A 12,494-nucleotide genomic window follows, 5' to 3' on the forward strand; every position below is an offset into this window, starting at 1 on the left:
TATTTCACTTCAAGTATTCACAAGTACAACTCTAACCCAGTACTACTTATTGGTGTACTTGTATTACTTATGGGGGGCGGCTGGGTGGACAGCCTCTACTTTGACAAGTACTTCAGCACAGTTTTCAGCACAGTAGCGGTAATTGTACACCAGTACAATATTGTAGTACTCATTTCATCTGTAGTAACTAGTCTTTTTTACTCTTGAGTACATTTTTGACGTGTACTTTGACAAGTACTTGAGCAGTTTTCAGCACAGTAACTGTAATTGTACACCAGTACAATATTGTAGTACTCATTTCATCTGTAGTAACTAGGCTTTTTTACTCTTGAGTACATTTTCCATGTGTACTTTGACATGTACTTGAGCAGTTTTCAGTACAGTAACTGTAATTGTACACCAGTACAATATTGTAGTACTCATTTCATCTGTAGTAACTAGTCTTTTTTACTCTTGAGTACATTTTCGACGTGTACTTTGACATGTACTCGAGCAGTATTCAGCACAGTAGCGGTAATTGTACACCAGTACACTATTGTAGTACTCATTTCATCTGTAGTAACTAGTCTTTTTTACTCTTGAGTACATTTTTGACGTGTACTTTGACAAGTACTTGAGCAGTTTTCAGCACAGTAACTGTAATTGTACACCAGTACAATATTGTAGTACTCATTTCATCTGTAGTAACTAGTCTTTTTTACTCTTGAGTACATTTTTGACGTGTACTTTGACAAGTACTTGAGCAGTTTTCAGCACAGTAACTGTAATTGTACACCAGTACAATATTGTAGTACTCATTTCATCTGTAGTAACTAGTCTTTTTTACTCTTGAGTACATTTTCGACGTGTACTTTGACATGTACTTGAGCAGTTTTCAGTACAGTAACTGTAATTGTACACCAGTACAATATTGTAGTACTCATTTCATCAGTAGCAACTAGTCTTTTTTACTCTTGAGTACATTTTTGACGTGTACTTTGACATGTACTTGAGCAGTTTTCAGCACAGTAGCGGTAATTGTACACCAGTACAATATTGTAGTACTCATTTCATCTGTAGCAACTAGTCTTTTTTACTCTTGAGTACATTTTCCACGTGTACTTTGACATGTACTTGAGCAGTTTTCAGTACAGTAACTGTAATTGTACACCAGTACAATATTGTAGTACTCATTTCATCTGTAGTAACTAGTCTTTTTTACTCTTGAGTACATTTTCCACGTGTATTTTGACAAGTACTTGAGCAGTTTTCAGTACAGTAACTGTAATTGTACACCAGTACAATATTGTAGTACTCATTTCATCTGTAGTAACTAGTCTTTTTTACTCTTGAGTACATTTTCCACGTGTACTTTGACATGTACTTGAGCAGTTTTCAGCACAGTAGCGGTAATTGTACACCAGTACAATATTGTAGTACTCATTTCATCTGTAGTAACTAGTCTTTTTTACTCTTGAGTACATTTTCGACGTGTACTTTGACATGTACTTGAGCAGTTTTCAGTACAGTAACTGTAATTGTACACCAGTACAATATTGTAGTACTCATTTCATCAGTAGCAACTAGTCTTTTTTACTCTTGAGTACATTTTTGACGTGTACTTTGACATGTACTTGAGCAGTTTTCAGCACAGTAGCGGTAATTGTACACCAGTACAATATTGTAGTACTCATTTCATCTGTAGCAACTAGTCTTTTTTACTCTTGAGTACATTTTCCACGTGTACTTTGACATGTACTTGAGCAGTTTTCAGTACAGTAACTGTAATTGTACACCAGTACAATATTGTAGTACTCATTTCATCTGTAGTAACTAGTCTTTTTTACTCTTGAGTACATTTTCGACGTGTACTTTGACATGTACTTGAGCGGTTTTCAGCACAGTAGCGGTAATTGTACACCAGTACAATATTGTAGTACTCATTTCATCTGTAGTAACTAGTCTTTTTTACTCTTGAGTACATTTTCCACGTGTATTTTGACAAGTACTTGAGCAGTTTTCAGTACAGTAACTGTAATTGTACACCAGTACAATATTGTAGTACTCATTTCATCTGTAGTAACTAGTCTTTTTTACTCTTGAGTACATTTTCCACGTGTACTTTGACATGTACTCGAGCAGTTTTCAGCACAGTAGCGGTAATTGTACACCAGTACAATATTGTAGTACTCATTTCATCTGTAGTAACTAGTCTTTTTTACTCTTGAGTACATTTTTGACGTGTACTTTGACAAGTACTTGAGCAGTTTTCAGCACAGTAACTGTAATTGTACACCAGTACAATATTGTAGTACTCATTTCATCTGTAGTAACTAGTCTTTTTTACTCTTGAGTACATTTTCGACGTGTACTTTGACATGTACTTGAGCAGTTTTCAGTACAGTAACTGTAATTGTACACCAGTACAATATTGTAGTACTCATTTCATCAGTAGCAACTAGTCTTTTTTACTCTTGAGTACATTTTTGACGTGTACTTTGACATGTACTTGAGCAGTTTTCAGCACAGTAGCGGTAATTGTACACCAGTACAATATTGTAGTACTCATTTCATCTGTAGCAACTAGTCTTTTTTACTCTTGAGTACATTTTCCACGTGTACTTTGACATGTACTTGAGCAGTTTTCAGTACAGTAACTGTAATTGTACACCAGTACAATATTGTAGTACTCATTTCATCTGTAGTAACTAGTCTTTTTTACTCTTGAGTACATTTTCGACGTGTACTTTGACATGTACTTGAGCGGTTTTCAGCACAGTAGCGGTAATTGTACACCAGTACAATATTGTAGTACTCATTTCATCTGTAGTAACTAGTCTTTTTTACTCTTGAGTACATTTTCCACGTGTATTTTGACAAGTACTTGAGCAGTTTTCAGTACAGTAACTGTAATTGTACACCAGTACAATATTGTAGTACTCATTTCATCTGTAGTAACTAGTCTTTTTTACTCTTGAGTACATTTTCCACGTGTACTTTGACATGTACTTGAGCAGTTTTCAGCACAGTAGCGGTAATTGTACACCAGTACAATATTGTAGTACTCATTTCATCTGTAGTAACTAGTCTTTTTTACTCTTGAGTACATTTTCCACGTGTATTTTGACAAGTACTTGAGCAGTTTTCAGTACAGTAACTGTAATTGTACACCAGTACAATATTGTAGTACTCATTTCATCTGTAGTAACTAGTCTTTTTTACTCTTGAGTACATTTTCGACGTGTACTTTGACATGTACTCGAGCAGTTTTCAGCACAGTAGCGGTAATTGTACACCAGTACAATATTGTAGTACTCATTTCATCTGTAGTAACTAGTCTTTTTTACTCTTGAGTACATTTTCGACGTGTACTTTGACATGTACTCGAGCAGTATTCAGCACAGTAGCGGTAATTGTACACCAGTACACTATTGTAGTACTCATTTCATTTGTAGTAACTAGTCTTTTTTTACTCTTGAGTACATTTTCGACGTGTACTTTGACATGTACTTGAGCGGTTTTCAGCACAGTAGCGGTAATTGTACACCAGTACAATATTGTAGTACTCATTTCATCTGTAGTAACTAGTCTTTTTTACTCTTGAGTACATTTTCCACGTGTATTTTGACAAGTACTTGAGCAGTTTTCAGCACAGTAACTGTAATTGTACACCAGTACAATATTGTAGTACTCATTTCATCTGTAGTAACTAGTCTTTTTTTACTCTTGAGTACATTTTTGACGTGTACTTTGACATGTACTTGAGCAGTTTTCAGCACAGTAGCGGTAATTGTACACCAGTACACTATTGTAGTACTCATTTCATCTGTAGTAACTAGTCTTTTTTACTCTTGAGTACATTTTCCATGTGTACTTTGACATGTACTTGAGCAGTTTTCAGCACAGTAACTGTAATTTTACATGAGTACAATATTGTAGTACTCATTCCACCATCGGCTGCATTTGCGTAGAAGTTTGTTACACTTGTACTTGAGAAAAAATTAAAAGTAAAGTACTTCTACTTGATTAGAATATTTTGGAGCCATACTGTTACGAGTATTTGCATAACAACAAAAAAAAATTCTGTACTACTACCACCAGAGAAGTTGTAGTACTCTTTCTGTCTTGGCACTGGTAAGTTGCTTGTATTGGGAGTAAATATAATTAGTACTGTAGTAGTACTGTAAAAGTACTGTATTTGTGTTGAGAGTGGGCGTTCTTCAGCACGAACAGTCACGTGACAAAAAGACATAGCTTGTCTACGCTACACGAACGTATGCAGCGGCTTCCCTATTTAAAGTTCGTAGTGGAGGCGCTTCTTTATAGACGATCTTTGCGCACAGGGGAAAAAGGGCGTGGCCGAAGACGCTGGTGCGTGCGTTTATTGTCGCCGGGGCATGGAAAAGGCGTTGAGACGTCACTAATTGTTCGTACGCCGATTCGACCGCGGCGAGGCCACGGTTTTTGTCACACTTTAGTGACATTTGAACACGTTGACGGGAGCCAGCGTCACTTTTTGCCGTGTTTTTTACTCTTTTGAAAGTTTTTTTTCCAGCTCGAGCGACACAGCCGAGTACTCGCTTGTTTGTTTGCGGCACGCGCCAGGTGGGTAGGCTGCTTTGTCCGATGCTAATTTAGCTTATTTGCCTTTTGGAAGCCTTTTAAAGTTCATCTGTATCTGTGTCATGGTCGCTATCTCTCAGAAGCGGATACTAAAGAATCCAGAACCGTCTCGGAAGAGACATTTAAATAAAGAAAGCTCCGAGCTAGCAAGCGGAAGTGACGTTATCCACATTTCCTGTTCGCTTGTTGCCTACAAGTTCACACTTCTGACTTAAATGGGACTCAACTTCACTGTTTTGACTGCGGACATGTGAAATAAGTGTTCTGAACTTTAACCCTTATATCTCTAACCAACTTTGGAGGTTTTTTTAGGCGCTAATCATGAGTTATGCCGCAGGAATGTAGCTAAACAAGCTGCTTTTTTGGTTATCTTTCAGCTGCCCACATGGAGCCTGAACCTACACACGCCATCGTGAACGGTGAGTTTCAGGCCAAGGAAAGTTAGAAGCATTTCGCATTTTCTCGTAATATTTAGCCCTTTTGGACTATTATGGCCCCCGCGTCACACTTTGGACACCCTGGTGTAGAATAACAACTTATATTTTTGTTTCCTGATGTTTTCCAGGGACTACAGCCTCGCCGACAGGAACAGTGGACACCACAGTTGTTGCAGGTAAGCGTATTGCTTACTTTTAGCGTCTTAAAGTCGGATAGCAAACTTTTCCATCTTTCAGTAAAAACCGATAGTCAATCATCTTAATCAAAGATCCTAAAATATGAAGAGCATGCTGTTGCTTTAAGAACCTACTGGCAATATGCAAGTCAAAGACCTTAATCAAAGATCCTATATATGGCAGGAGTTCTCTGCTGTTTTTTTAACTATAAGTCAGACTTTAATCAAAGATCCTATATATGACAGGAGTTCTCTGCTGTTTTTTTTAAACTATAGTCAAAGACCTTAATCAAAGATCCTATATATGGCAGGAGTTGTCTGCTGTTTTTTTATTAACTATAAGTCAGACTTTAATCAAAGATCCTATATCTGGCAGGAGTTCTTTGCTGTTTTTTTTTAACTATAGTCAGACTTTAATCAAAGATCCTATATATGGCAGGAGTTCTCTGCTGTTTTTTTTTTAACTATAGTCAGACTTTAAGCAAAGATCCTATATATGGCAGGAGTTCTCTGCTGTTTTTTTTAACTATAGTCAGACTTTAAGCAAAGATCCTATATATGGCAGGAGTTCTCTGCTGTTTTTTTTAACTATAGTCCAAGACCTTAATCAAAGATCCTATATATGACAGGAGTTCTCTGCTGTTTTTTTTTAACTATAGTCCAAGACCTTAATCAAAGATCCTATATATGGCAGGAGTTCTCTGCCGTTTTTTGAACTATAGTCAGACTTTAATCAAAGATCCTATATATGGCAGGAGTTCTCTGCTGTTTTTTTAACTATAAGTCAGACTTTAATCAAAGATCCTATATATGACAGGAGTTCTCTGCCGTTTTTTTTTAACTATAGTCAGACTTTAATCAAAGATCCTATATATGGCAGGAGTTCTCTGCTGTTTTTTTTTAAACTATAAGTCAGACTTTAATCAAAGATCCTATATATGGCAGGAGTTCTCTGCTGGTTTTTTTAAACTATAGTCAAAGACCTTAATCAAAGATCCTATATATGGCAGGAGTTCTCTGCTGTTTTTTTTTTTTTTACTATAAGTCAGACTTTAATCAAAGATCCTATATATGGCAGGAGTTCTTTGCTGTTTTTTTTAACTATAGTCAGACTTTAATCAAAGATCCTATATATGGCAGGAGTTCTCTGCTGTTTTTTTTTTAACTATAGTCAGACTTTAATCAAAGATCCTATATATGGCAAGAGTTCTCTGCTGTTTTTTTTAACTATAGTCCAAGACCTTAATCAAAGATCCTATATATGGCAGGAGTTCTCTGCTGTTTTTTTAACTATAGTCAGACTTTAATCAAAGATCCTATATATGGCAGGAGGTCTCTGCTGTTTTTTTAAACTATAGTCAAAGACCTTAATCAAAGGTCCTATATATGGCAGGATAATCAAAGATCCCATATATGGCAGGAGTTCTCTGCCGTTTTTTTAACTATAGTCAGACTTTAATCAAAGATCCTATATATGGCAGGAGTTCTCTGCTGGTTTTTTTTTAACTATAGTCAGACTTTAATCAAAGATCCTATATATGGCAAGAGTTCTCTGCTGTTTTTTTTAACTATAGTCCAAGACCTTAATCAAAGATCCTATATATGGCAGGAGTTCTCTGCTGTTTTTTTAACTATAGTCAGACTTTAATCAAAGATCCTATATATGGCAGGAGGTCTCTGCTGTTTTTTTAAACTATAGTCAAAGACCTTAATCAAAGGTCCTATATATGGCAGGATAATCAAAGATCCCATATATGGCAGGAGTTCTCTGCCGTTTTTTTAACTATAGTCAGACTTTAATCAAAGATCCTATATATGGCAGGAGTTCTCTGCTGGTTTTTTTTTAACTATAAGTCAGACCTTAATCAAAGATCCTATATATGGCAGGAGTTCTTTGTTGGTTTTTTTAACTATAGTCAGACTTTAATCAAAGATCTTATATATGGCAGGAGTTCTCTGCTGTTTTTTAAACTATAGTCAAAGACCTTAGTCAAAGATCCTATATATGGCAGGAGTTCTCTGCTGTTTTATTGGACCTAATAGTAAATGTTGTTAATCAAAGATCCTAAAATGTGAAGACCGTGTTGCTGTTTTTCAGGACCTACTGCTAAAAATGTTAGTCAAAGATCCTCTATATGAGGAGTTCTCTGCTGTGTTTTGGACGTATAGTAAATATTGTTAATCAAAGATCCTAAAATGTGAAGAGCGTGCTGCTTATTTTCAGGACCTATTGCTAAAAATGTTAGTCAAAGATCCTCTATATGACAGTACCGCTCTGTTGTTTATTTGAACCTATAGTAAATGTTGTTAATCAAAGATCCTAAAATGTGAAGAGTGGGCTGCAGTTTTTAAGGACCTACTGCCAAAAAAAAAACCTTAGTCAAAGATTCTCTATATGAGGAATGCTCTGCAGTTTTTTGGACCAATAGTCAATGACGGTAATCAAAGATCCTACGACGTTGAGATCAAGTTGGTTTAAAAGACCTATTGCCCAAAATGTTTCTCTATATAACAGGACAGCTCTGATGGTTTCGAGGGCCTCCAGCAAAAAAAAAAAAGTTGGTCAAAGATCCTTTATGAACTGATTGCTCTGCTACTACTGTAAAGTAATGCTAGTCAAAGATCCTCTATACAACAGAGCTGTGATATGGGTTTTAAGAACATAGTGTAAAGAAACGCACTAGTCAAAGATGTTTTATATATACGAGTGACTGCAAAAAAAGCCGGTCAAAGATCCTCTACTGAAGCGAGTGTCCACTTTGAGCTGCCGGAGGCTTGGTGTGATGGTTGTTTTGGGGTTGCCAGTGGTGGTGACGCTGATCCTGCTGACGGTGGTGATGCTGGCCTTCCTGCTCTACTGCTACATGTGCCACAACAAGGGCGACTACCGCACCACGGGGGAGCTGGCCCCCGGCCAGGACCCGGACGATGACGAAGACGGGGAGCGCAGACCCCAGGCTGCCGGCGCAAAGAAGGAATATTTTATTTGACTGTGAAGGAAGCGTGGCGGATCCCAAAGATTGTTGTATTACGGGAAGTTGATCATCAATGATGACGTGCCAATGGGGCGGTCAGGGTGGCGCCCCCTTCTGCTCCTTTTTAGCTGTTACGGGTTTTACATTTGCTTTTTAAGGCTCATTAGTGTTACATCATGTGACGTGCTCAAGCCCCCCCCCCCCCCCCCCCCCCCCATGTTTGACAGGAACCATGGAAGGCAATAAAAACGTCTTCTGTACAACAAAAGCACCTTCACTTTCTTAGGACTGATTTATTGACGTCAACAATTAGCATAACAGGAACCAAGAATGTTGCGTTCTCCGGGGGCTGAAGAACCTATCCCTGCAGTCTTCCCTGGACTGGTGGCCAGCCAATCCCAGGACACATATAGACAAACAACCATTCACACTCACATTCATACCTATGGACAATTTGGAGTCGCTAATTAACCTAGCATGTTTTGGGAATGTGAGAGGAAACCGGAGTACCCGGAGAAAACCCACGCATACACGGGAAGAACATGCAAACTCCATGTAGCGGGTGGAATCAAACTCAGGTCTCCTAGCTGTGAGGCCTGTGCGCTAACCACTCCTCAGCCGGAATGTAAATAAATAGATGTTAAGCTGCCGTGTACGCTGTAAGAAATGTTTAAAGTGAATATTATTTTAAGACAGTTGTCCAAATGGTTTACAAATGATATTTCTTATGTGATTCATTTAGCATATGCAGGGGTGGGCCAACTGCAGCCCGTGAGCCACATCAGGTCCGCTAAGCATCCTATTCCGGCCCACTGGACATTTCTCAATTATTATTTTTTAAACCTTTAATGCATACAGTATTCCAACCGCAAGGTATGCTGGGTAGCCTGGAGTAGTTTTTGGCCTGTTTTTTTTTGGGTTGTTGCTGTTGTGGGGTCTTTTGTGACCTCTCAGATGAGTCGTGGCAGCGCTCTTGGGGTTATTTTGGTTGGCCGGCCACTCACGGGATGGTTCATGATTTGTGCTGCTCTCACTGTGGTTTGCTGGAGTCCCAAAATTTTACAAATGGCTTCATAACCAAGGGTCATGTAGGTTTGGAGAAATTTAAAAAAAAGTTTAATTTAGAAGCTGTATTTTGGAATGCTACTTTACACTTTAAAATGATTTTTAATGACATTGTTTTAAATTATTATAGAAATAATTTATAAATGATTCTAGTATAGCTGCATGTCAAAGCAAAATTAATATATATTTCCAAATAATAATTATAAATAAACTCACTGGTGTTTTTTTTTTACCTGAACCACACACTAAAACAATTCATTATTCAGATAAAGTAAGACATTTTTTTTAAATATAATAGGAAATTTTTGGATACCTGGGCAGCAATAATACCGTATGATAAATTGCATGATGTCTGTCCAGCACCGTGCATTTTTAGTTGAAAGTGTAAAATCGACCCTTTAAAAATAATAATTGAAAAAAAGACACTCATGCTCTCATCATGTTACAAAAGAACCCAAATGTCCTTTATTTAGCGGTATGCCTCATTTTAATACATTACATACGTGGATAAATTTAAACAACAAATGTCTCAAATGTCCAAAATAACCTTTATTCTAAACTTACATTTTTTTTAAATCTTAAGTTTAGTATAAAAAAGTTAAGTGCACCTAAGTTCTCAACGTTCCCCGCCGGACAAGTCATTGACACTCTTTAGTCTTCTTAAAAGACAAGAACGTGTGCATAAGTCCGTCGCTTTTCACGCTGCGTTTCTTCTTTTTTTTTTTTTTTGTACAAACATCGGAAATAGAATCCCTGAACTATGAATGTCCGTAATCCTTCAACTGAGAAAGTCTCGTCTGGCTGTGGTTGGCGTCTTAATGCTGCACTCGTACAAGAAGTACTTCATATTGCTGGCACCATCGGCACACATGATGAAGCCATGGCGGTGGGGGGGGGAGAAAAAAAAACAACATCGGTCATGTTTTGGAAGCTGTGGCCCCGTTTTTTTCTCAGGAACTTGGCCTGGATAGCAGCACGGTTTCCACGGCAACTGCATCATCAGCATCATTAGTAGCCGCCAGGGTTCTTCTGGTGGCCACAGCAGCCAAAAGTGAACGCAGTTAGTCGGATACCCAGTGACCACACAGACAACCACCCCACAGACCTCCACCGAGGCTTCTTATGTAAAATGAATACATTTTTACAAAACAAGACGCAACTGGACCTCCAAGTTCACATCGATAAATAAGGAACACGGTTAAAAAGTTTTTTGTACATTTCATTCACTTTGTTGAGAAAGTAACAAAAATGCTGTCTGTATTCATTTTAAGTACATTGAGTTCAAATATTTTTACTTCTTAGTTAACATACACACACAAAAATGAAACTGAGATTTCTATATATTCCTACATTACCTTGAACGCATCACTCGGCACACGAACGAAGCGTAGTGATTGGCTAAGCCAAGTCACGCGCTTCGTTTGGACAACTCCGGGAACAAAAGGGAACCACTGCCCACTTTCGAGATTTTGCCTTTCTGTATGCGAGTGGCCCAAACGAAGTTTCGGCCATTCAAACTTAATGTCTTGTGAGAAATACGCTACAATACCAAATAGTTCCGAGTTCAAGCGATAGCTTACATTTCGTGACGGCCGGTGCTGGTTGGCCAAGTTTTGTCACGTGCTCCGTTTGACCCAATCATCGTAGACAGTCGATAGCTAAGTGACACTACTTCCGGGATGTAGTGATTTAGTGGATTTAAGTAATTATCACTGTTTAATCGAATATTTTCCAAGATATATGGTATAAAAGCAAGTAAGCTGTGCCCGTAACGTTGTCGAGCTAAAAAGAATTATTCGATAAGATATTACGAGACATTGTTAGTTTTCGCCGCTTTTTTTTAAGGGCACAAATGCAGTTTATTGGTTAACGGCAGTCACGTGTCGCGACGAACGGATATCTTGGTGACACTTCCGGGAATTTGACGTTCCCGCTCGACGACATTGTTGCCGTACCTTTCTGTAATCTCGTGTTTCGCGGTATGTGCGATTGAAAAGACTTAGGTTAAACATTTTAGTTCTATCAGTAAACGTTTACAAACGTCATCTGAACGTTGTCGAATCAGCGCACAGACAGCAGACTATTTCACAGCTTTTTTTTTTTTCCTGGTAGACGTCGCCATCACGAGCATACACACAAGAAACATGGCCTACAGTTCGCCATGTTAGCTTAGCAGTGCATCTTTTAATTAAATCAGTACAAAAGGTGCGAAAACTGCTCTCAAACTAGCAATTTCTCTTTAACAATTGCAGATAATCTACTAATTGATATGTTTGCTTTTCTAATTGCAAAGCATCACAACCAAACAAGTGCGTCTGAGCTTTGGTTCGACTGGCGGTCGCGGGATGAAATGCGAGAGCCTCGCTGGAGTTGCCGAATAAAAGGCGGGCGAAGAAACCAGGGAACATTTGGAAAAACGATCAGAAAAGGGGCCAATTTCCTCAGGTAAATGCCATAATCATGCGATACGGGATATAAAACATAGTGTATAAACTCTGGGTATCCGACAGCAGAACAAAAGGAAAACACAAAGCTGTAAAAAATGGTACACCAACCAGCCCTTTCCACTCCGCTCAATATTTGGATTTACTAAATGTTGTAACTTTTTTTTTAAGTTTGTTTTCATTAACCGTGCTCTTTGGCACTTGACTATAAGTTAAAACTACAAGTTGCCCAACAAGGTACAGTAAACCACTTTGGCTGCAAGTGCATTCAAGTCTCTAATTCTGTTTTTTCCTCCAAATTTTAGTTCTATTTTGTTTAACGACACTGCAAAAGACAAGTTCAATCTAGCTAAAGGCATCCAAGATGCATTGTTTTTTTTCTTTTGAGGACTTCTTGTGATCATCATACTAGTACACATGGAACTACTACACATTGAGAAGTTTACTACACTAAAAAAAAAAAAAAAGTTGGTATTTCCCCCCCAAACTCTGGACTGCGCTTCACTTTGACCAATAAGCAGCTAAGTTATCTACAGTAGTGTGGCTTTAGTGTTCTACAGGTAGACATTTTTTTGGGCGGGGGTGTCCAACGTGCACCGCTTTTGTCTCATAGCTCATTTTGAAAAGCTGTTTTATTCAGATTGCACGATCGGATGTACTTGGGCATCTTTAACATACAAAATATATCAAAGTGCCCCCCATTTTTGGAGTCAAATGGTAAACCTACAGAATATTTGACTCCTTGGTGGCCTTATTGTGTCCTAACCAGCGTGGTAATCTACCCTTGTGCCACTA

At 38.1% G+C, this 12,494-nt stretch overlaps 1 long non-coding RNA gene across 1 annotated transcript; it reads left to right on the forward strand.

The window, feature by feature from the left end:
* The first annotated feature begins 4,335 nt into the window (after positions 1 to 4,335).
* Positions 4,336 to 8,248, forward strand: LOC131104492 (uncharacterized). Its single transcript, XR_013629836.1, has 4 exons — positions 4,336 to 4,584; positions 4,980 to 5,021; positions 5,168 to 5,215; positions 8,021 to 8,248. It is a non-coding gene; the product is annotated as an uncharacterized LOC131104492 (long non-coding RNA).
* Positions 8,249 to 12,494: the final 4,246 nt, after the last annotated feature.

This window comes from Doryrhamphus excisus, linkage group LG15 (genome assembly GCF_037039965.1).
Source record: "Doryrhamphus excisus strain RoL-2023G ecotype Guam linkage group LG15, RoL_Dexc_Guam_v1.1, whole genome shotgun sequence".
NCBI lineage: Eukaryota > Metazoa > Chordata > Actinopteri > Syngnathiformes > Syngnathidae > Doryrhamphus > Doryrhamphus excisus.